General features: G+C 47.3%; 1 protein-coding gene across 1 annotated transcript in view; it reads left to right on the top strand.

Annotated features, from left to right (window-relative positions):
- The window catches only part of LOC144769144 (serine protease 33-like), a 441,545-nt gene that overhangs the window by 167,094 nt on the left and 252,577 nt on the right, over positions 1–21,874 (top strand). The gene's annotated exons all lie outside the window — the stretch shown is intronic.

Raw genomic sequence — 21,874 nt, 5'->3', positions numbered from 1 at the left:
CACAGCGTTGCAGAATACTATACGTTCCAAATTTCTCCGTTCTATACATCCTATGGGATCTAATGAAATGCAAATATTCCTATGCTGCCTGCTTTCTTCCTCCTTTTCTCTCGGATGTGGCTCAAGAAAATATATTGGTACAGCAATAAGCTAGGCAGTGGTGAAGATCCCTAGTGATTACCCCAAAGATTTCACCCTATGTCAGTTAAACTGTCTTTTTGGCTCAGTGGGTCTGTGCTGGCTTTGGTCAGCTTTAGCAGCAATAGTTTCCCTCAGCTAGCTCTCAGGCACAGTCTCTCAGTGTAGGAAAGTGGAATATTATGTGATATGGCTGGGTAGCCTTACCATGTAATATTATCACAATACCGCAGAGATGGTCCTTGGATTTACAATAATAAATCCTTAGCTCAGTCCTCATAGTGTCAAACTGGCTTAACTAGAGGAACATGTATTAAGCATTACAGAGTAACAACATGGACAATAAGTAATTGACAAGACTTGAGAGAAAGCGAACACCAATTTATAACAATAGTCTATTTCTATCTTAATTCAGACACCAAAATGAACGGAATAACCTGCTTACAACTGAAGATATAGATTTTAGAAGCAATATTAAATTGGTGCAGTAAAAGCCATAGACAAGATAGCATAGGGGTCAATGGCAAAAACCACTAGTGACAATTGGTCACTTGCAGGTTGCGTTACGTGGAACCCTTACAAGGTTGAGGTCTCGAGGGCCAAATGACCAGGCCACGACAGTCAGATCACCATTATCTAGCCCATGGAGTCCAGGTTCAGAGTTATCCTGACTGTCCTTGGTGCCGAATGAGAGCTGCGCTGGAGCTGTTTTTACCGAGTATACAGTGCTGCAAAAAACAGAATGCAAAAACACAACAGATACACCGCTGCTGATGCTAGATGATGGTTGCATGGTGTTCCCTGTAGATGCTGATTGTGGGGATTGGTTACTGGATTGGTGATCAACAAGCCTTGGTAGTAGTAAGCACAGGGAAAAGGTACTGGAACTTCGTTGGATCCGGGATTGTAATGGACCTGCCTGAATCTTCGGGGCAGGTGAGGCTACAACTTCCAAAATGCACTTGACCAACTGAATTTGGGTGATATCACAGAGGGCCTGATGGCCAGCGATTCTTAGGATCCGGCGATTGTTTTTATCTGCAGTTTACAGGGGTCTACTGCCACTAGCCCAGGGGAGGTTGAGGGTGCTTCTTGCTTCCACAGGGGTCCCTCTCTTCGGGAGTGCCGAGTTTTAGTCAAGGATGAGATTTTTTTTTTTATACAGGTCCAAGTCTGCTGCCTCTGGAACAGAGTATCCCTCTTTTGTGCTGTGAGCAAAGTCCTGTTGTCAGCGATACGGGTCTCCTATTGGCACTTCCTTGATGCAAGTCATTCATATCTCCGGTTCTGGTGTCAGGGGACCCATAATTCCTAGATTTAGGGCGGTTAAGTGTTATCACAGATTTGCAATATAAATATAAACAGTGCCCACTGTACAATTCAAAGCAATTGAGATTATTATTAAGTAATGATTTTCCACAAAAAAGTCACAATACAATATACAGACAAAACAAGGGTGCTCAACATATTACACTAAACAAACATATGCAGACAATATACAGTGTTCCCAAAAATAGTGACCAAGGGTTTTAAATTCAATTAAGTAGTCCACACAAAATGGAACCTATTATAACCAATGTTTCTTTCCAAATTAGCCAATGAAGCGTCAAAGGCGTTTCAGCCATTATAATTTATTGGGTCATCACCAGGACAGAGAAAGTTTGGAGCAGAAAGAACATAACTCTAAAAAAAAATTATATTAGCAAATAAGAGGGGCACCATACAAAAATAAAGAATAATTAAAGCAGTATATAACCATGGCCAAGTACTCATGTTATTGACCACTTGAACAAAACACAAAACCACCAGTTTAGTGCCCTGCAAATCAAGATTAAATCACCTATATCAAAAAAATGCATTCAGTATATATGGCCAGTGACTCCAACATCAAAGCTAATTACATGTGGGGAGAGTCAATATTATCCACAGTCAAAATTAAAAAACAAAACAAAATCCTAGAGACTACCACCAAACCGCCATGACTATGCAGAAGAGTCAGTGAGCAATAGTGGGAAGTAACCAAAGACTTGTGAAACCACCACTAAACCGCGAGGAACTTATGCCATCAGGGTTATAAACACACCATTTCTGATGGATACATCTGCCTGTGGATTCCTCACCATTTTTATAACCCTAGTGCCAGCATTCCAAGTAAACTTTTTTCCTAGCTCTCCCACGTCGATGCCACAACGGCATGGCTCTGCTCGCTGCTCCGTATGACATCACCGGTGCCACAAGTAGACCTCGTCGGCGTGCTGACGTCGGTTCCCCTTTTCTGCGCCGTCGACGCGTAACGGTTTTCTGGGACTCTCCATTTTCTTGATACTTACTTTGGTATCTGCTGCTTCCCTTAGTGTGGCAGTGCTATAGCGACATTGAAGAAGTCCGGTTTCAAGCTCTGCAGAGTGTGGGGGTCATATGTCTATTACTGACACCCATGATGACTGTTGGTGGTGTCAGTAGGAAAGTAGGATCTGCTTCTTATGGTTACCCCTGCTTTTTTGCTGATGTCTCACTGTTTTTGACTAGTTTGACTGGGATTCTGCTAATTGGGACCCCAGTCTATCTGCTTTCCCCCCTAAATTGTTATATGTGTACTTTAGATACACTACAGATTGGATACTGAGGTATCCTTATCAGTCCCTAGTATATGGTACACCATCTACCCGGGCATAGGTACTACAGAGGCCTCCCATGGGCTGCAGCATGTAACATGTCACCCAGGAGAGGCCATTTAAAATGACACGACAGGCCTGCTACAGCAGACTGTGTAAGATGGTGCTTGCACCACTTACTGAGATATAGGTTCACTATATCTATCTACATCACTACACTTAAAAACCTATCCGTCACCCCTATGGCAGGCCTTATCAATCCTGAAGGCAGGGTGCTGGGTTTTACATGAGAGGGTGCTCCTGCATGAGCAGAGCCCCTCTGCAGCCTTCGGACACCATTCTCCAAGGTTGTCTGTGATGCTGCCAGACATATATGTTTAAGTGCCTTGTAACCTTACGGCAAATGCTAACTTTAAACCGGCTGCTTAGAAACATGTTGTGTTTGGTGTCAAACACCTTGGAATCCTACCTCGACACCAGTACCTGGTGTGGGAGGTATGATTCCACCCTTCTATGACTACTACTGTGGGTCACCGGTCCACCTGGTACCAGCTTTCTCTACCTGTTCAGCACAAAATGGATGCTGCCAGCCACAGACAAGATTCTACTCTCCTGCTGCTGAGCCAAGCTCGAGCAGAGGAAGGCATGACAATAGGCATCCTGTCACAGGGAGGTGTGACCACCTCCCAGACAGGATTTAGTGTATTGGGGTTGGGTGGGTGCACTTTGAGAATGCCAGAAAGTCTGCACTGGGGGCCCATTTGGTATCCCTGTGCCTAGTCCAGCTCAAACCAGTAGCCACCCCTCTGTCCTGCCCCTCCCCATGGAGTGAAAATTGCAGTGTTTTTTGCAATTTCCTCCCCTGGGAGGGTCCACAGAATCCCTCCAACCCCTTCCCATTGGTATAATGTGGGTTACCGGACTACAGGACTTTAGATTTTACCTGGACAAGATTCTGCAAAGAAGAAACCAAGTACTCCAACTGCCTGCACTACGATTGCACGACTGAAGAATCTCCCTTAGAGCAAAGGAGTTACTCCCCTGCAGCAGCAGGCACCTAAGCGCATCTGACCAGCTTGCTTCTCCAGAGCTCCTGCAGACTCTGAAGATTTCAGCAACACAGGAGGTGGCTTCCCGAAACACCCTGGGATAGATCTGACATCTCAGCAATTCTGAGACCAGTATCCCTCGTGGGGGCCGTGCAACCCGAACCCCTGTACACCGTGTACATTTGCAAGTGCATTTTCTTTTTTGGCAATCCCTGAGCCTGTGCATTGGACTCCATGTAGTCCTGATCCAGAGCAGTATTTGCACTGAAGATATCCGGACTCCACTCAGCGAGTGCTCTGTGGGCTGGTGCTTTGTAACTTGCTTTAGGTCTCCTTGTGATCCCTTGTCTGTTGGCCTGTGGGTCCTAGCGAGGGTCACTTTGTTTGTTCTTGGGCTTACCTGGTTGCTCCAGACATGCCCTGACTATCCATTACTTGGACAGTTCCCTGGACCTTGCTAGTCCACACCGTAACCTGTTTCCTCTGACCGCGTAGGTTGCATTTGTCAAGCCTTGTTGGTGCTCCAGCTCGACATCGACCCCTCAGCACTTGACATCCTTTGTGGTACAGCTCACCTCTGGATCTTGGTCATCCTTGACGTCTTCTGGTCCCCGTGGCTGCAGAGTCAAGCGTACCTTCTTCGCACCTGAAGCACCAGACATAGGTGAGCATTCGACTACCGAGCCCCACTCACTTGCCGTGGCCCAGACTCTGTCCCCTCTGCTTTCAGGATCCCCTCACCTGGAATCCAGGCTTGGGTTCCACCGGACACTCCTTTCCTTCCTGGCAGCAGTACTTCTTTGCAGTATTCCATTGAAAACGACAAAGGTTTCCGACACCACTTGACCCCTATGCACCCGACTCCTCTGGGATAGGTCACAAGGGTAACTCGGTACTCACTGTTGGGTTGGCTCTAGAACCTCTTATGTTCCAAAGGATTTGCTTGAAGTCCTCATAGAAGTGTCCTTAAACTCTAACTTTCCAGCCTCGACTTTCCCATAGAGTTGTACGGAGCACGCAGTTGTGTTTAATTTTCCTCACTGCACCGGTCCTCCGTGGGCTCCCTCTGTCACTCCTCTGGGTGGTTCCTTGGGGTCCCAACGATTCTACGTGCTCTAGGCACTGTGTCTATTGAAGTCGTGATTGTTATACCATTTATTTAGTGTATGGTTCGGTCTCCCCTGGAGCCCGCTGTGTATTTTGCAACTTACGAATGTTCTATTGTTACAGTATTGTGTGCTTTATGTTCTAATCTCGTGTAGAGATTAGTAGAGATAGTTATATTAATAAATAAATATTTTTATGTAACTGTGTGGTTCTCCTTTCATGTAGTCATTCAGGAGGTGATATTCTAGTTAAACAAGCTGCTTTACACTCCTCAAGAATAAGCCTAAAGGCTGCTCTCCATAGCTACCACTAGGATATCTTTCAATAAGGTTATCTTTGACCTCATACGGGTCATGCTGCCTGGTACAAGGTGCCTACTTTAATTAGTGGACAGCATATACCAACCCACCTTCTCAAGTTGGTGTACAGCGGTTGGGATTCAAGCCTGCATTGTTTTACCAGATAAATCTCTTTGATTGATTAACTGAAAACCACCAAGTATTAGGTACATATAATACTAGGATTAGAATAAGTAAGTTCTACTGAACTTGGAGTTGGGGGTAAGTTAAGGGTCTAGCACACCCCTTCTCTAACTCAAGTGTCTTCTAGAGAAGAACCAAGAGGCTCTTTGCCAAATAGTTACAATGGCTTTTCTTTTTTTAGAATTGAAAGCCATGTGTGTATCTAGGAAGTTAAGGACAAAGAGCAGTGCCAACACCCAACGCCTGATGGAGTTATTACTTCTAGATGACCTTAGAAAGACCTCAGGGTGTGATGAGGTAGGTAGAGTGGGTGGGGCCATAGAATGAGGATAGGCTAGGAGGTCTCACCTTCTTTGACCTAAAATCAAACCCTGACCAGGAGAATCAAGATGATTCTAACCTGGCAAATCGGGACCAGGAAGAGAATGGAGAAGGCCTCTTTAACCCCTTCGACGCTCATGACGAGCTGGGCTCGTCATGAGGTAGCCTCCTCGCACGCTCATGACGAGCCCAGCTCGTCATGTAAAGTGCGCTTTTGAAAAAGTCAGCGCAGGAGCAGAATTCCGCACGCACGCATGCGGTTAATCCTCCTGGTATAATTCAGAGTTTACCTTGGAGACCTAGGTCTCCCTCTGAAGAATCTAGACACTCTGGGACTTCTGTAGGAACTTCCATATCTAATAAGAGAGAAAACTCTTATGACTGACAGTGCCAATTCTTAGAGCTTGAGAAAGTCAAGCTTAGGCTCAAAAGAGAACAATTGGCATTGCTAAAGGAACCTTAGAGCTCCAGAGAGCTAGTAAGAGATTGGGACTAGAGTCCCAAAGTGGCAGCAACAGTGTCCTTAGATTTAAGGAGTATACACATTGATCATGGGAACCTGAACAAGATAGTCCCTCCCTAGCAGAGTGGGGATGACATCCACAAATTGATAACTGCACTAGAGAGGGCCTGTAAAGCACAGAGGGCCCCTCAAGAGCAGTATGCAGCTATCTTGTGGCTCTTGGCTGACAAAGGTAGAGTTAAGCTACTCACTGTTATAGAAGAGGATGCTGACAATTATTCAGTTCTGAAGAGTGCTCTCATTGATGGGTTTGGCTTAACCACTGAGCAATACAGGATTACGTTCAGAAACATCCAGAAGACACAGACTCAAGACTGGGTAAACTTTGTAGATTGTGCTACTAAGGCTCTAGAAGGCTGGTTACTTGGCAGTAAAGTGTGTGATTTTAAAGGATTGTACAATTTAATTACGAGGTAGCAGATCCTTAACAATTGCCAAAATCAGTTGTTGCATCAGTACCTGGTTGATTCAGATCTGACCTCTCTCCAAGAATCGGGGAAGAAGTAAGACAAATGGGTCAGAACCAGGGTGAAGCAGAAAACTCAGAACCAAGGTGATGACCACAAGAAGCAAGATGCTAAAACTTCGGATAAGGGTGGGGAGAAGAATAAAGACCAGAAGTATTCACAAGGGCCCCAAAAACCTGCATCTGGGGGGAGTCGCAATCAAACGAGGGAAAAGGAAAAAAAGACACCTTGGTGTCCTATCTGTAAAGAGAAGACCCACTGGACAAAAGATGCCAATTGTCCAAGTGCCAAGGATTCTACTCCAGCCACCACTGCCCCTAAGGTACCTGTTCCCCCTAGCTCAGTTTTAACTGGTGGTACACAGAACAATGGTATAGTAGGGTTGACCCTGTGATCTGAGACGGATTCTGGCCTAGTCAGAATTCCAACTCAGGCTTTGTTAGTCTGTGATGGAGGCATGGATATTTCCTTCTTTATTCGTCAGTCCCAGTAATCTGGGCAAGTACAGAAAACAGCCTTTGATCAATGGTAAGGAGGCCATGGCATATAGGGACACAGGTGCAAGTATCTCAATGGTGACAAAAGATCTTATGGGCCCTGAACAGATCATACTTGGTGAAATGTACCAAGTGATCAATGCAAGCAATGTCAGGACAGACCATTCCTTGGCAGTTGTGAGTTTCAGCTGGGGAGGGGTAACTGTCCCTAAGAAAGTTGTGGTTAGCTCAGACCTCCCAGTGGAATGCTTGTTGGGCAATGATTTGGAGACTTCAGCTTGGGCTGAAGTGGAACTCAGGATACATGCTGACATGTTGGGCATCTCCGCAGATGTGTTTGTAGTGACTAGGTCACAGACAAAAATATATTCCACTGAACAGGCCCTGGATCCTGGAATAATGAACCAGGTGCCTTCCAAGAGAAGGAGCAATAGGGGTAAGGTAGTGTCCCCCCCCCCTGCCTCAGAGTGAGGATCAGTCTCCTAAGAGAGATGATCTCAGTCCCTGTGAAGGTACTGTCTCAGAAGAACTTGAACCTGATCAGTTTGAGTTCTTGGGGACAGGGGGCCCTCCCAGGGCAGATCTGAGCCAGGAGCAGCTGAGCTGCCCCTTTCTTGAACCCTTTAGACAGCAAGGTGCTGCTGAGGCTGCTGGAAGTGCCAGTGGGTCCCACAGGATCTACTGGGAGGACGTACTCTTATATTCAGAGGATAGAGACCCCAAGCATGGTGCTACCAGGAGGTTGATTATACCTCTGAAGTTTAGGCGTTTCCTATTAACACTGGCACATGACATCCCATTAGCAGGAAACTTAGGTCAAAATAAGACCTGGGACAGGCTTGCCCCTCACTGGCCTCACATGTCTGAGGACACAAAGGAGTTTTGTCGCTCCTGTACTACGTGCCAAGCCAGTGGTAAGGCAGATGGTACTACAAAGGCCCCCCTGATCCCACTACCTTTGGTGGGGGTTCCCTTTGAGAGGGTTGGGATTGACATTTGTGGTCCCATGGATCCTCCAGCTGCATCTGGGCACAGATTTATACTAGTGGTGGTGGACCATGCCACTAGGTATCCAGAGGCAATTCTCTTTAGGACTACCACAGCTCCTGCTGTGGCTAGAGCTCTCCTGGAAATCTTTTCCAGAGTGGATTTCCCTAAGGAGGTAGTATCAGACAGAGGTGCAAACATCATGTCTGGTTACCTGACTGCTTTGTAGAAGGAGTGCGAGGTGAATTTCAAATCCACCACTCCCTATCGCCCATAATGCAATGGGTTAGTTGAGAGATTCAATAAAACCCTCAAGGGCATGATAAAAGGTCTCCCTGAAAAGCTTAGGCATAGATGGGATATCCTTTTGCCCTGCCTTCTCTTTACCTACAGAGAGGTTCATCAGAAGGGGGTTGGTTACAGCCCTTTTGAAATTATGTTTGGACATCCAGTTAGGGGTCCCTTATGTTTGGTTAAGGAGGGATGGGAGTTACCTCTCAAACCATCTAAACAGGACATAGTAGACTATGTACTTGGTCTCCCCTCCAGGATGGCTGAGTACATGAAGAAGGCATTCAAAAACCTTGAGGCTTGCCAGGAATTTCGGAGAGCCTGGCATGACCAAAGTCTGTTTTGACTGTGTATCAGTCAGGACAGAAGGTATGGGTGTTGGAGCCTGTGGTCCCAGCAGCTCTGCAAGACAAGTAGAGTGGTCCCCATACCATTCTTGAGCAAAAGGGAGAGGTTACCTACCTGGTGGACCTTGGAACTTCCAGGAGCCCCCATAGTGTGTTCCATGTGAACAGGCTCAAGCCATATGTGGACAGGGCAGACATGGGCTTGCTCATGGCTACTTATGAGGGACAGGAGGAAGACAGTGACAGGCTCCCTGACCTCCTCTCACAGAACCCTGACAATGGATCAGTTCATGGTGTAGCCTTGGCAGGCAGCATCACTGTCCAGCAACAGATTGATTGCAGGAAGGTCCTCAATCAGTATAGACATATGTTTCAACTGACTCCAAGTCAGACTGCCTGGTGTACACATGACGTGGACACAGGTGACAGTCTGCCTGTTAAACATTAGATTTACAGGCAACCTGATCATGTCAGGGACTGTATCAGGACTGAAGTCCAGAAGATGTTGGAATTGGGAGTGATTGAGCCCTCAGAAAGCCCTTGGGCTAGTCTAGTAGTCTTAGTACCAAAACCTCACACCCAGGGTGGTAAGAGAGAGATGAGGTTCTGTGTTGACTTCAAGGGACTCAATGCAGTCACTAGGACTTATGCTCATCCAATTCCAAGGGCAGATGAACCTATTAACACTTTGGCCTCTGCCAAACTCTTAAGTGCATTTGACATGACAGCTAGTTACTGGCAAATCAGATTAGCGGAGGAAGCTAAACCAAAAACAGCATTCTCAACCCCCAGTGGGCACTACCAATTTGTGCTGATGTGTTTTGGATTGAAGAATGCACCTGCCACATTTCAAAGGCTGGTGAATAAAGTTCTCAGAGGTCTGGAAGCCTATAGTGCAGCTTATCTAGATGATAATGCTATCTTTAGCTCCACCTGGGGGATCACCTGGCCCACCTGAGAAATGTTCTGGAGGCCCTGCAAACAGCAAGCCTCACTATCAAGGACACCAAGTGCCAGATAGGGCAGAGTAAGGTTGCGTACCTGGCCCACCTTGTGTGTGGATGCCAGGTTCAACCATTGCACAGCAACATTCAAACCATAATGAATTGGGTTGCTCCAACCACCCAGACTCTGGTTAGAGCTTTCTTGGGCCTGACTGGGTACTACAGGAGGTTTGTCAAAGGATATGGCTCCATAGTGACCACTTTGAATGACTTAACTTCCAAAAAAATGCCTAAGAAAGAAAGGCATTTGATGACCTGAAGCAGGCCATGTGCACTGCTCCCATTCCGCAAAGCCCTGACTATTCTAAAAAATGAGTTGTTCAAACTGATGCTTCTGAGTTGGGGGTAAGGGCTGTGTTATCACAACTGAATGAAGAGGGTCTGGATCAGCCAGGAGCTTTTATAAGCAGAAGGCTGACACCCAGAGAGAAATGTTGGTCAGCTAATTAGAGGGAAGCCTTTGCTGTGGTTTCGGCTCTTAAGAAGCTGAGGCCATACTTGCTTGGCACTCACTTCATTGTTCAGACAGAGCATAAGGACCTCTTATGGCTAAAACAGTTGAAGGGTGAAAACCTCAAACTTTTGAGGTGGTCCATTTCCCTACAGGAGATGGACTATACAGTGGAACATATACCTGGGAGCAACCATGCCAATGCAGATGGACTCTCCAGATATTTCCACCTAGAACATGAAGACTCAACTGGTTAAGGTTAGTTTAATGTCCTTGGTTTGGGGGGGTTATCTAGGAAAGTAGGATCTGCTTCCTATGGTTACCCCCACTTTTTTGCTGATGTTTCACTGTTTTTGACTAATCTGACTGGGATCCTGCTAATAAGGACCCCAGTCTATTTGCGTTCTCATTTAAATTGTTGTACATGTACTTTAGGTACACTACAGATTGGATACTAAGGTACCCTTATCAGTCCCTAGTATATGGTACTCCATGTATCCAGATCATAGTGTTAGAACTGGGGGTCTCTAGTTGGCAGAGGTCGGTACCTTTGACCAAATTGGGACCCTTGCTTCTAGTCAGGGAAAGGGATTATACTGCTGGATAACCCCTGCTCACCCCCTTGGTAGCTTGGCACGAGCAGACAGGCTTATCTCAGAGGCAGTGTGTTAAGCATTTGTGAACACATACAGTGAAAACACTAGAGATGGACACCACGCAGATTTGATCAAAGTAAGTATTCTTTACATAGACTTAACACAAGACCACCAACGACAAAAATCCACAATACTGTACTCAAAATGGACTTAAAGATGGTAGAAGTGACTTAGTTCAAGTTTATGGTATATGCAACATGTTTCTCACAACATTACCTTGGATGCGTAACACAAAACAAACAAAAGGTCCGCAGGGACGGTGATGCGTCGGTTCCTTGCTTCGGGAGAGGTGATGCTTCGCGCTTCAATGCTTGCGCAGAGCAGGGGATGCATCTGTTCCTTACCGGATAAGAGGTGATGCGTTGATTCTCATACTGCGTTCCGGTTACGATGCGGCAAGATGGCGCCTCAATGCGATGTGACAATCGATGCAATGCAATAAGATGGTGCCCTTGATGTGATGTGATGACGATGCGTGCACACCTGACGGCTGTGCAGCGAACTCTGTAACTTTGGAGCCGTGACCGGCCCTGCGACACGGTTCTCTGGGGATGCGACGGTGAACCTTGCGGTGGCGACACACTTCTCCGGTGATCCGACGGCACACAGCTGCGACAAAGACATGCTTCGCTGGTGATGCGACGGCGGCCTCCGCAGAAGTGACACGCTCGTCCGGCGATGTGACAGCAACAGCTGCGACTGAGACATTCTTCTTCTTGTTGAGTCACGCTTCCAGCTACCAGCGACACACAGGCTTCTGCAGATAGAATTCCCAGCAAGAACATTCAGAGGGGAGCTGGTGGTGAAGTCTTGTAGCCCTGAGACTTCAGCAGGAGGCAAGCACAAGGTCAAGTCCATGGAGAAAGTTCCTTTTCCTTTCCTTGGCAATGAAGACACCACTGCAGTCCAACCCGGCAAACAGCACACTGGCAGAGGGGCAGTCCAAACTCCTGCAGCTTCCTTGGTTCTTCTCCTTGATAAAGGTTTGTCTTGTTGTTCCTGCAGTGACCTAAAGTCCTGGGCCCCAATATTTATACTGCAAAATCCTTTGTCCTCTGAAGGCAGAGGGTCCTGTTCCTAGTCCAAACCAGTTCTGTGCAGTCCTGGAGCACTTTGTTAACAGGACTCCTTCTTTCCTTTGTCAGGGTGGGCCAGGGTCCTCAGACACACCACAGGAGGTGGAACCAGCATTGTGGAAGGCAGGCACAGCCCTATTCAGGCCCAGCTGCTACTCCTCCTACCACTCTACATGCAGTGTGAACACCTCCCAGACAGGATTTAGTGTATTGGGGCTGGGTGGGTGCACTCTGAGAGTGCCAGGAAGTCTGCACTTGGGGCACATTTGGTGTTCCTGTCCAACTCAAAACCCGTTCTGGGAGCCATTGGCTCCTGCTCTGGCGTGAAACTGGACAAAGGACATGGGTGTAGCCACCCCTCTGTCCTGCCCCTCCACTAGGAGGGCCCAAAGAATCCGTCCAATCCCTTCCCATGTGTATAAAGTGGGTTACCTGACTACAGAACTTTAGATTTTACCTGGACAAGATTCTGCTAAGAAGAAAACAAGTACTTTGACTGCCTGCACTATGATTACACAACTGCAGAATCTTGCTTGGAGTAAAGGAGTCACTCCCCTGCAGCAGCAGGCACCTAAATGCATCTGCCCGGCTTGCTTTTCCAGAGCTCCAGCAGACTCCAAATATTTCAGCAACACACAAGGTTGGTTTCCAAAGGTCGCTGAGGTAGATCTGACCTCTAAGCGATTCTGAGACCAGTATCCCTTGTGGGGGTCGTGCATCCTGAACCCCTGTGAACCGCGTACATTTGCAAGTGCATATGCTTTTTGGCAATCCCTGGGCCTGTGCATTGGACTCTGTTTAGTCCTGACCCCAAGCAGTATTTGCACTGAAGATATCCCGCCTCCACTCACTGAGTGCTCTGTGGGTTGGGGCTTTATAAACTTGCTTGAGGTCTCCTTGCGACCCCTGGTCTGTTGGCCTGTGGGTCCTAGCGAGGGTCACCTTGCTTGTTCTTGGGCTTACCTGGTTGCTCCAGATGTGTCCTATCTTTCCATTTCTAGGAAAGTCCCCTGGACCTTGCTGGTCCACATCGTAACCTGTTTCCTCTGACTGCATGAGTTGCATTTGCCAAGGCTTGTTGGTAATCCAGCCAGACATCGACCTCTCATCACTCGACATCCTTCATGGAACAGCTTTCCTCCAGATCCTGGTCATCCTCAACGTCTCCTGGTCTCCATGGCTGCAGATTCAAGCATCCTTTCTTCGCACCTGAAGCATGCGACTTCGTGGGCATTCGACTACTGAGCCCCGGGTCACTTGCCGGGGCCCAGACTCTGTCCCCTCTGCTTCCTGGTTCCTCTCACCTTGAATTCAGGCTTGGAATCCAGCAGCGGACACTCTTCACCTTCCTGGCAGCAGTACTTCTTTGCAGTTCTCCATTGAAAACAACAGGTTTCCGAGACCACTTGACCCCTATGCATCTTGCTCCTCTGGGATAGGTAACACGGATACCTCAGAACTCACTGGTGGGTTGGCTCTAGAACTTCCTATGTTCCAAAAGGTTTGCTTGAAGTCCTCATAGAAGTGTCCTTAAACTCTAACTTTCCAAGCGCGACTTTCCCATAGAGTTCTAGGGAGCGCGCTGTCGTGTTTCCTCACTGCACTAGTCCTCCGTAGACTCCCTGTGTCACTCCTCTGTGTGGTTCCTTGGGGTCCCAACGATTCTACGTCCTCTAGGCACAGTGTCTATTGAAGTTGTGTTTGTTATACCATTTATTTTAGTGTATGGTTCTGTGTCCCCCTGGAGCCCGCTGTGTGTTTTGCTACTTATGAATGTTTCTATCGTTACAGTATTGTGTGCTTTGTGTTCTAATCTCGTGTAGATATTAGTAGAGACAGTTATAATAATAAATACATATTTTTATATAACTACTGTGTGGTTCTCCTTTCATTTAGTCATACAGGAGGTGAGATTCTGGTAAAACAAGCTGCTTTCTATTCTTTCAAGATTAAGCCTGAACGCTGCTCTCCATAGCTACCACTAGGATAGCTTTCAATAAGGTTATCTTTGACCTCATACATCATAAGGGTTGTGTGGCCCAGTACAAGGTGCCCACTTTAACTAGTGGGCATCATATACCAACCCACCTTCTCACAATGTCTTTCTTCGGACCACGAACTCAGAGACAGCTTCAGTTGTCGGAAGATGAATACGAAGGCTTTGAAGGAGGCTTAGCTTTTTATGGCGTAGGCTAAAAAGGAGAAGAGGGGCTGAAAGAGATCGAAGTTAAAATTGAAGTCGTCAACCTCGCATGCTTCAAAGTCGAGGAAACATAAGTAGAAGAGAAGGCACGGTTCCCAACGTCGTTCATCAAAGGATACAGCTTTGAAGTCGCCATCTCCGCCTCCACAACGTCGTTTTAAGGATTTCATCTCGCTGTTGCCTTCTCCTTTTCCTCAAGCTACTCTGACTCACTCTCTGCTGAGGAGTTCTCCGGTGCAGTCACCGATGCCGAGGGGTTCTTCAGCGCCAAAATCATCCCTGGCACCGAGAGATTCTCAGGAGCCTAGGTCGTCTTCTCCTGTACCTGTGACCTCACCTGTTTTGGGTCTGACGGCCTTGATACCAACTCGGCCTCGAGTGGATTCAGACTCTGCTCCTTATCCACCCTTTCCTGGACCTGGTTCGGATCCTTCGCATTTTCTTAATACGATGTACGGCATGTTTGCCAGAGAAGCTTAACCTACCAGTGCACTGTCAGGCCCCGTGTGTCCACTTGTTTACAATCTGGGCGTTTCACAGCAATATTCCCAGGCACCTTTCGTGCCCTTTATGCCGACAGCGCCGTCTTGGCAGTTTCCAGCTCAGAGGTTCTCGATGCCATTTTCTCAGTCTCTGGCACCATCTGGTGGACCTTCTTCCTCTCTCCTTTGTTTTGCCCGGATGCCTTCATCAGAGGCTCTTCCAGCTATGCCGCCGCCGGTTTCTTTGGCGCCCCTCCTGGTGCCACCGACGCCGGTCCCGAAGTTGCGGTCAAAAAGAGAAGCCCAAAGGCTGTTGGAAGAGGAGGCATTTCAGAGGGAGGAAGCTGAAGAAGATGACATTGATGAGATTATTGATGAGTTTGAGACCCTTCCGGAGGCGAGTGGTCTAGACACTTCCCCGGAGAGGGAGCTTACATCACCAAAGGCCTCTCCTTCTTATGATGTGGTGCCTCATCATGCTGTGGTCAGGAAGGCTGCTGAACTTTTAGACCTTCAATTGCCTACAGCTGAATTCAGGCCTAATATTCTTACAGAAGTTTTACATTCCCCTTCCTCTGTGATTGAGCCTCTTTTGCCTTTAAATGAGGCTTTCACTGAGCCAATTCTTGAGGTGTGGTGGAAGCCCCTTTCTGCTCCTGCTGTTTTGAGGTCTGTAGAAAGGAGGTACAGGCCGGCTCCTGGTGATCCTGCTTTTCTTTCTGCCCATTCTTCAGCAGAAAGTTTAGTAGTGCAGGCTTCCTGTTCTAAGTAGTCAACTGGTTCTTTTCCTCAGGCTCCTGCAGACAGAGACTCTAAAAAATTGGAGCAGACTGCCAAGAAGGTTTTCTCTTCCTCCGGTATGGCGTTGAAGTCCACCAATGCTACATGCTTGTTGGGGAGGTATAGTTATGCCCTAATTGATTCAGCCAATCAGTTGGCTTCCTAATTACCTGATGGTGATTGTGGCTCCTTTTTAGAAGTGCTGGTGGATTCGCTGGCTGAATCTCGTCAAGTTATCCAATCTGGTCTGGATACTACGGTTTCGGGTGGCCAGTGTGATGGGATCCTCTTTTGCCACCACAAGGCATGCCTGGCTTAGGTCTTCTGGGTTCTCGTTGAATGTGCAAGCTACCCTCTTCGACCTTGCTGCAGAGGTTTAAGGACAGTAGGGCCACTGCAAAATCATTGGGTCTTCAATCTCAAACCAGGGGTTTTGGATATAAGAGATACTTTGGTTTTGGCAAGGCGGCTTCCTTTAGTGGCCGTCAACAGCCTCTGCAGCAGCAGCAGAATCCTCTGTACAGGTCTTACAGGGGGAAGTGCGGAGGTCGTCTGCAAAGTGCATCCGGTCAACTGTCCTCCTCTTCTTCTTCCTCTCCTGCCCCCACCACTGGTGCAACATAAATGCAGATCTAGATCCCCCATATTGGAGCATGCTGGTCCTGTAGGGGGTCGGATGTCCCATTTTCAACAAGATTGGAAATCTATCCCTTCAGACCTTTTGGTTTTGAATCTTGTGGAAAATGGGTACGCCCTCCCTTTCCGGGAGTTCCCTCCTCCTCACCCTCCTCACCAGGGCTGGTGTTCAGAGGACCATTTGCTGCTTATACGGCAGGAGGTTGTTGCCTTATTGCAGAAAGGTGCAATAGAGGTGGTTCCGGAGCAGGAAAGGGGTCAGGGATGCTACTCCCGGTATTTCCTGATTCCTAAAAAAGGCGGCAGATTAAGGCCTATCCTGGATCTCAGTGTCTTGAATTTTTTCCTCAAACAGGAGAAATTCAAGATGTTGACCCTAGCTCAGGCTCTTCAAGCGCTGCAACAGGAGGACTGGATGGTGTTGATCAACTTGCAGGATGCTTATTTTCACATCCCCATTCTGAAGTCGCACAGGAAGTGTCTCTGTTTTACGATGGGGTCTCAGCACTATCAGTTTGCAGACCTTCTGTTCGGTCTTACTTCCGCACCTCGAGTCTTCACAAAGGTGATGGAAGTGGTGGCAGCTCATCTGAAGAAGTCGGGGATTCCTGTTCTCCCTTATTTGGATGACAAACTGCTCAAAGCAAGCAAAGTCGGAGATTGTGCTTCATCATCTGCACGTGACAGCACGGCTGTTGTTCGACTTGGGTTTCTCGATAAATGTGCCCAAATCTCACCTGGTGCCCTCAACCAGTTCATAGTGGCAGTACTGTACACGGCTGTGTGTTTAGGTTTCCTGCCTCCACAGAGGATTCTCGACATACAAGAGATGATTCCTTTGTTTCCCGATGGAGCAGTTGTTCCAGTCCTGATGGTCCTATGCCTGCTCGGTCTGTTTTCTTACTGCATTCTGTTGGTCAACCATGCATGCTGGCACATGAGGGCACGCACTCCAGTTGTGCCTCCGCAGGCAGTGGTATCAGCACAATGGAGGTCTCAGGGAGATAGTCAGGATCTCCAGGGACACTGCAGCGGATCTGACTTGGTGGAGTGTGGAGGGCAATCTGTCGCAAGGAAAGTCCTTTCAACTTCCTTCACCGGTGGCCACAATAATCACGGATGCCCTCACTCTAGGGTGGGGTACTCATCTGGGGGATCTGCAGATCAAAAGCCTTTGGTCTCCAGAGGAAAGGTTGTTTCATAGCAACCTGTCAGAATTGTGGGCGATACGTTTGGCTCTCAAGGCTTTTCTTCCCTCCTTTAACAGTTAGTCGGTTCAGGTCCTGACAGACAACACTACTGCTATGTGGTATATAAATAAAAAGGGAGGAGTAGGGTTGTATCGTCTCTGCAGAGAGGCTGTGCGGCTCTAGTCCTGGGCTCAGGACCATCAGATTTGGGTGATGGCAAATCATCTGGCAGGAGTGCTAAATGAGCGTGCAGACAGTCTCAGTCGGTGCTTTTCGGCCGATCACGAGGGGCGGCTTGATGCGGACTTGCTCCATCTCATCTTCAGGATGTGGGGCTTTCCTTTGTTGGGCCTCTTTCTTACTTGCGAGAATGCCCGTCGTTCTGCAGTCTTCAGTTTCCGATGCAGGGAGCGTTGGGGGACGTGTTTCAGTTGGAATAGAGTTCACAGTTCCTTTACGCGTTTCCTCTCATACCCTTGATTTCTCGGTTCTGAGGAAGATTCACCAAAACCGAGCCCAAGTCATATTGATCGCCCCGGATTGGCCAAGAAAGGTGTGGTACACAGATTTACTTCACCTCTCATTGTGCTCTCCCCTCCGTCTCCCTCTCAGGACATATCTAATCTCCCAGTCGCAGGGGCAGGTTCTACACCCCCACCTCCGCAGCCTGCACCTTCATGCCTGGAGATTGAACGCGGGGTATCTGAGTTCTTTCTCTTTCCCTCCGGATGAGGTGGACATTATTTTATCATCCAAGAGAAACGCCACCAAATCTATTTATTCCTCAAGGTGGTCCAAATTTTTGAAATGGTGTGAAGAGAGGTCCATTGATCCTTTAAAGGCCTGTTTGTCTGATGTGCTGAGTTTCTCTCTTTCCTTGGCTCAGCTGGGTTGTGCTGTGGCCACGGTTAAGGGTTATTTGTCGGCCTTGTTGGCTTTCCTTTGTTTGCTGGACCAGCAAGTTTAACTGAGGAATATGTAGTCTTTAGGCAATATGAGTGAAAGGGTTACTACAATGGTACTCTCTACATAATTACATCAGTGCATTAGTAGAGCCTGAGTGTTTCATCAGTGCACGTGTGTGTCTTCGTATTAACCCTGGGTGGAGTTCGCGGAGTTGCACTATGTAGAGCTACGCAAAGTGCAAAAAAGACTCTGTTGCACTATGTGGAGCTCCGCAAGCAGCAGAGTGCCATAGAAAAATGCAGTTTGCGGTGATTGCACACTGCGGATGCTTTTCCGCACTGTGCAATCATTGCAAACAGCACCTTGCACAGCGCAAGCAGTCCCCTCTTTCTCTTTTCTGCTGCTCAAGTAGATTTTTACTCGATCGACAGCTTTCTATACGCCAACAAGCAGTTTCTCATTGTGAGCGGTCGCAAGGATAAGCGACCACTAGCAATGAGAAAGCTGACCACCCCGCATTGAGAAATCTTGCCGGGATGTTTATTTTCCACGCTTGCACTCGCCAACTTGATGTTGATGATCGCAAACGAGGAAAAAATCTCGCTGGGAGTTTGATTTCCCTCGCTTGCGCTCTCCAACTTGACGTTGGTGAACACGAGCGAGGAAAAAAACTCTGCGAGCCTCGTGTAACGCAGAGTGTGGGAAACTCCGCAAACTCCACCAGCAGAGCGGAGCTCACCGCCATGGCTTACTCCGTATTTCAATGACCGCATGGGTTGTAAGAGGTTCTGCGCAAATGTTATAATGAATGTATAGTTACAGCCTTGTTAATCGCATAAATCAATAGATAGTACCTGGGTGATTAGATGAATGTATATGTAGTGCCTGCATACTTCAATGACTATATAATTTCTGCCTGCCTAATTGCAAAATTACATGTATTGTTTCTGGATGATTAAATAACTCCATGGATACTGAATCACTGATTCGATGACTGCCTGCATAGTGGCTGGGTGATTCCATGAGAGCTTGAATACTGCCTGCCTGACTCAGAAAGTACCTTCATTGTTGTTAGTTGTCACTATATCTCTAACTCATTGGTAATCGCCTTCTGTCAGTATCAAACTACCTGTTTTACTGTACACATGCTTTCTTCTGAGCTATGTGTGAGTGAAATCTAAGTATCACACTTGATATGTAATTGCATACATGGCCCACTAGAAACATGCATTCCTTTGTTACTGAGCGTGCAAATGCATTAGTACGTTTCTAAAATGGAAAACAGCATATTGACATTTTTCAAAGCCCAAAACGTTTTGTAAATTGCATACCTACATCATTTCTCAAATACTTCTTCTGCTTCTAAAACATTTATTCAGCATATCTCAATAAAAGTTACACTCGAAATGAAGCTACATCATTTGAGATGTCATCAGTAATGCCACTGACCATGTCATGAGTGATGTAATATCCAAGATCATAAGAAGTGCATTGGGAGGCGTGAGTTATAGTTAACTCAGTTAACTATACCAGTTGAATTTCTCTGGTTTTGTATGAGTAAAATCTGACCCTAACTATAACGTCCTTGTAACCTTTGCTTTTTTTTGTTAATATATATACATTCAGCAGTTATAGTTAACTGAGCTCAGTGGCGGCTGGTCCATAGGGGCGCCGGGGCAGCGTCACATAAAAGAAACTGCTCACTGCAGTTCGGGCAACAGGAATGTAAGCAAACGAATTGTCAGCTTTGACAATTCATCTGTTTTCATTTCCGGGCCGACCTGTGCTTCACGGGGGGGGGGGGGGGTCCACATGTCAATGCACAGCACACGCTGGCGAGAACAGGAGTCCAGAAGATGGTCTGACACTTACTGCGCGTGTGAGAGAGGAGCGTTGCTCCTCACTCACATTCACAAACCATTAGGTATGCTGCACATACCTAGTGTAGTGCAGGCATCTGAAGATAGGCTCCTGCTCGGGTGGTGATGTGTTTAGCGCAAATTCGCCCCATGCCCTATGAAATGCCAAGATACAGAGTAAACAAGGGTCAGCCGCCTGGCCCCCTGTTGCATCCAGTCTCCTTATTTGGCAGTTAGTATTTCCTGTTGCGGCAAAAGAAAAGAGCGGGGAGAAGTTATTTCCATCACGTTGCAGCGGAGAAGTGTGGCTCACTGGTTAGAAGCGGCAGACCCTGAAGCAGAGGTCAGGCCCGGGACCAGGGTTCAATTCCCGACACGGCAGGGTCTTGGGCTCAATGTCCGCGGACTCGACAATTCTTGTCTCAGTGCCTACTCTAATCATGGGTCCTACTCTGCAACTCTGGGCAATAGCTTCATTAATCTCCACAACTGCCCCTACAGCGCTGGGATGCCTGGCTTCACCTTGGGGGTGCCCTGGAGGGGGCATCTCACAGGGAAAGCCAGGATGGGTTCCATAGCTATACAGCGCCAGGATGCCCCGAGATGGGGCGGCAGTGCGCTTTACAAGTATACACACATTTACATAATGCGACGCAGGACCGGAGGAGATGCCTGGTAAGTTGTATTCATTATTAATTAACCCACACCCCGCATGTACCCCCGAGTCATGCTGGCCGTGACTGTTTTTACTTCGAAATATTTTAATTGCGCTATGGCCAAGTGGGCCGTAGCAACATAAACTTCTGTTTGCATCTTTAAATAAAATAGTGTAAAAGCGTCTCTTTTAAAAGTAAGATTTTTTTTTGCAGAGTTTTATATAGCGCGAACTAGACCCGAACCGAATCAGGTATCAGAGCGCTTTACATAGCACCAGTTACGTTACATGAGGACACACTTTCATTTTAGGCACGGGGAGATTAAGTGATTTGCCCAGAATCACAGGAGGCTTTTGGCATCGTTACCGAGACTCGAACCCAGATCCCCAGGTCCGAGGTCGAGCGCCTTAGCCGGTAGGCCAACCCCTCTCGCATTCTTGTGTAATGCAAATTGTGCACATTACAGGCTGTCCCCTTTGGCTGTCTTAGTTACAAATCCCACGGCCTTAGCGCCATCAGAACAGCAAAGCGGCTGAGATGCAGAGAAAACTTATACAATAGTCCGTGTTTAGTCCTCGGATATTTGGGGGAAGGGCAACTTTCCCCAAAATAGTCAAGGAAGTGATATTTATGTTGTAAAATCTGTCCTGTAATATGCAGTGGAGGAAAGGAGAAAAAATCAACAAAAACTAGGTAACCGGAGTGAAAATTAATGGATGTATGACGTTACAACGCAGGCCATTACAACGCCTGCCTTTACAACGCGGTTTTTACATCGCAAACCTTTACAACGCATAGTGCTTTTAGGCGCTGGATAGTGATTTATTTAATTTACTTTTCCAACTCCAGTCCCCGTGGATAGTAGGGAAGGTGTTGGATAGTAAATTAAATATATTCCCTATCCTAGAGCGCCCCCCCAGCGCAATGCGTTGTAATGGTTTGCGTTGTAATGACCGCGTTGTAATGGTAGTGCGTTGTAAAAGTTTCGTTGTAAGTGATGTTTACCAAAATTAATTGGGCACCAACGGTCCTTCCTGGGAACTGCTACCCTAGGTAGCAGCAGACACCAACATACTATATGTTAGCGCTCCAGTCTGTTGGACCTGGTGAAAGATGTCCAGCTCAGTGATACTCATTTTGTCTGCACTGAT

This window comes from Lissotriton helveticus, chromosome 7 (assembly GCF_964261635.1).
Source record: "Lissotriton helveticus chromosome 7, aLisHel1.1, whole genome shotgun sequence".
NCBI lineage: Eukaryota > Metazoa > Chordata > Amphibia > Caudata > Salamandridae > Lissotriton > Lissotriton helveticus.
This window is presented reverse-complemented; position numbering and strand designations above follow the sequence as displayed.